We start from the raw sequence: 4,317 nt of genomic DNA, 5'->3' as shown, positions 1-4,317 counted from the left end.
TGGAAGAATTGACAATAAAGCAGACTTGACTTGACTTGACTATGTTTTTATCAACCCTGTCTTGGCCACAAGTTCTCATTCACATCATAATGGATGTTTTCATTAGCGAAACATCTTGGGAAAAATGCTTTTTATGATGATTTTTATGATAAAAGCATTAGGAAGACACCAAGTAAAGTTTACTGTATGAAGCTTGAAAAGGAGAACACAATGCTTTATCAATACGAAAGAGACTATTGTTTTCATTACTGGTTCTGTATACAGTATATGGGTTGCTGGGTGGTCAAAATGTATTAATTATAAGCTTATAAATAAAACAAAGTTGCATCTTCTGCAAAAAAAACATACCACTGCAAAGTCTTAACACTGATCCAGGTACCATCTCTGTATGTGTGGGGGATGAAGAGTTAAAGAGGTGAGTCCTTGTGCATGATGGAGAAGGACAGCGTTATCTGCAAGTAATCCTGTAAGACAGAAAGAAAGGAAATATTATTACATTACATGCAACTTGTTGGTTTATACATTACTGTGGGTTTGCTTGTTTTTTTAGACCATAAAAGCAGCCTCTGTAAAGATGCTGTATAATTAAATGTTAAATGAATTCAATATTAAAAGCAAGTCATTAATAGCAAGCTATATTCATATGAATTCTTTTAAACATGATTACATGCTAACAGGACTGTTAGCAGTAGTGTAATTGATCTGGTTCTGAGAAGTTAATAAAATATTTGATAAATCACGTGACACATCAAACTAGCATTTACACTCGTGGAAACAGATCAATTACGAGCTGCAGAGAGACATCTTGTATAGTTAGAACATGAACTGATGGGGCCTATTTGAAGTCATTTATTAAGAAGCCAACGGACAATATAAACTTTCTGACTGTGTGGGGCATCTGACTGACTGGATTCATTTCAGAGCGCAACTGGTTTAGCAATATTGTGATAGTGTCAAATGAGACTGTATACAGGGGCTGAGGCAATGACTGACTGTTTACAGCAGTAGAGTAAACGCTGCAGGATTGTCTACAAGTACACTTGTACAATATCATGCAAGTGTTCTATTGAATGACTGAATTATTAAGACTGATGTGAGACTGTGTTTAGGGTTCTTACTAATGGGGCATTTTGAAGACTTTTACCCTGTCCAAATATACCCACACTTGTGGTCTTGGCCACTTGAGAGTGCGTGTACGTGACAGTGCGTGCGCACAAGACTGTCCCAGGTCTTAATAATGCCAAAGCGCAGTGCCCTTAACACACACTAAACCCACACTATCTCCAATACCGCTCCGGAACGCTATTCCAGGCTTAGTGTATCCCATCATGCATCATGTTTTGGAACAAATCGTGAGACTTTTTCCCGAGATCTCGCGAGAGATCACGGAAACCTTTCCAATGTAAGTTAAATATTAATAATAAGAAGAATAATAAGATATTATGAATAATTTGGTAGTAAAACAAAGTGTTGCACGTTTTATTGGCGCAAAGATAAGTATATGTATTTTGTACATCATTTGCAACTACTTTTTATCAATTAATTAGAAGCACCACAAATTAAATTGTCATCTGTTATAGGCACTACTGAACAGCCATTTAGAAGTTTATTTTAAAATGCAAAGTTGAAACTAAAAATAAATCTCCGTAAACACTTGCATTTTTACAACACTATATGTGTGTCCCATCAGGTAATGAAAAGTTCGACACACACATGTGGTCATCATGCTCACTTGAACACTTGGGCCAAATACAGGAAATATGTCATAGGCACTACTGAACAGCCATTTAGAAGTTTATTTTAAAATGCAAAGTTGAAACTAAAAATAAATCTCCGTAAACACTTGCATTTTTACAACACTATATGTGTGTCCCATCAGGTAATGAAAAGTTTGACACACACATGTGGTCATCATGCTCACTTGAACACTTGGGCCAAATACAGGAAATACGTCATATAAGTGCAAAGACTGCCAGTGTGGGTATTTGGACAGGGCACAAGTTTAAGAAACAACAAATGCTGTGCAAATTATAACAGCAGGAATGTTTGATAAAAGGGTAAAACTAACACAGACCTGCCGCTGCAAATGTCTGCCTCCGCAGATTTCTATCTTCTCCGTTTCTGAAGGAATACCTCTCCACAAACACCACTGGGGTGACTGGTTCCTTTACGTCTTTTCAGCTAAAAAAATTATAATAATTAAAAAAAGGAGAGAAAATAAAATGGAATTATATAGAGAATGTTAATAATGATTTGTGAGCAAAACATTTAAGATATAAACTGATATGAATGAACTGCAAGATGGAAAAATACTAATTTTTTTTTTTTATTTTGCATTAAAAGGTATTAAAAGCATGGTACAGTAAATGTTGTGATTACTGTGATATGTGTCATAAAAGCACATCAAAACTACCATTACAGTGGTACAAACCATAGTAAGTTTGGTGATTACTGTGATATTACTATACATATCACAGTAAAACTACCGTTAAGTGTTGTGGTTACCATGATTTTACTTTATTTTTATGATTACCACAAATACAACTTATGCTGGGTACACACTAAAAGATTTTTAAAATCTTATAAGATCTGAGTGAGAGACCACAAACATGAGGACAAAAAACCCTAGATTTAACCGTTTTGCTCCTACAGTATGTGGTGTGGCGTGATGTTCCCCCACACATCAGGATTTCTGATTGGTGTTCGGGTGCCTCCGACGTTCTTCAGAGCAGATTTAGTCACTCTTAACACACCTCATCAATCTGATAAGACAATCTTTAGAACCACAAAGTTAATCGGGACATTACCTTGGATTGTCGGAAGGGGAGAAATCGGCCCAAAATCAGCCCGATTATCTTGTGGTCTGTACCCAGCGTTACATCTTTGAACCTGATATGATTATACAGGTGCATCTCAATAAATTAGAATGTCGTGGAAAAGTTCATTTATTTCAGTAATTCAACTCAAATTGTGAAACTCGTGTATTAAATAAATGCAATGCACACAGACTGAAGTAGTTTAAGTCTTTGGTTCTTTTAATTGTGATGATTTTGGCTCACATTTAACAAAAACCCACCAATTCACTCTCTCAACAAATTAGAATGCTTCATAAGACCAATAAAAAAAACATTTGTAACCTGTAATACTGATCCAAGGTCTATGGCACGTGAATGAGTCTTCTTGAACATGATTTCATAGCGATCATCATTCTCATGCCCTTCGCATCTGTGTACTGATGCCAAAAGTTGTCATCAAATGAGTCTTCTTCATCTAGGAGAGCTGGATTTACACCCACAACTCCAGACTGACCCTGTGGCACATAGGTCATCAGCATCAGATATTTCAGACTCTGAATCAGGACTGATCTTCCTCATCATGCAGCATCTATACAAACATTTCAGCCGTTAATGTAGAATCTCTGGGATCAGCCATACTAACACTCTAGATAAAGAGTGCACAACAAGCGGTTGATCATGTATACACTGATTACATATTGTCACTGTCAGACAGAAACCTTGCATGTCCAAAACTATACTTTTCACAAACACTGACAGACATAAAGGGTGACCAATAGTATTGATTTATGACAAAAAATTAAAATGATGTATACGGGTCATTTTAGACCCATGTTGTGCATTAGAAGGGTAGTGACACAAAAACGACTTTTATTCAAAAAGTAAGAAAGAAAAAATAAGAATTTTTGATGATCAAAAACAAGTTAATTGAAGAATTCCTGGAATTCTAAATGATGAAATAAATTTATTGCAAAGATATAGAAAAAATAAACTCAGTCGGATCACTGAAGACCCATGTTGTGCATCAAAGGGTTAAATTGATTACATTTATAATAAAATTAAGAGTTCAGATGACTGATTTATTATTATTATTATTACAGATTTTTACAATCATGTTTGCACTGTAACAGGCTAAAACTCTATAAACATAATTCAAAACCAATAATCAAAATGCACATTTTTCAAAACACAACCCTTTTTCCAAATGCTTGCACAATACACATGAACCAAAGATCTTTTGTTCACTTAACTAAAATCACCGGTTCAAAATGACAATTTAACTACAAAGTATTACTATTTCAAAATGCAACTCGCGCGTTACATCTGAATTGAGTGTCTATTCATATCTTTACAATGATCTAACTATCAATTGATACAAATGCTCAAAATGCTACATGACTGTTGCATTACTCTTGAAGCATAGTTTTTATAGAAAATTATTAACAATATTAAGAATTCCTAGCGACGGCACTGAGATCAATCATGGTTTCAGGCCCATCCACAGTTTATCACCTTGTATTTA

The sequence above is a fragment of the Sinocyclocheilus grahami genome, unplaced genomic scaffold (assembly GCF_001515645.1).
Source record: "Sinocyclocheilus grahami isolate Dianchi unplaced genomic scaffold, SAMN03320097.WGS_v1.1 scaffold1943.1, whole genome shotgun sequence".
NCBI lineage: Eukaryota > Metazoa > Chordata > Actinopteri > Cypriniformes > Cyprinidae > Sinocyclocheilus > Sinocyclocheilus grahami.
Note: the sequence above shows the minus strand (reverse complement) of the source record.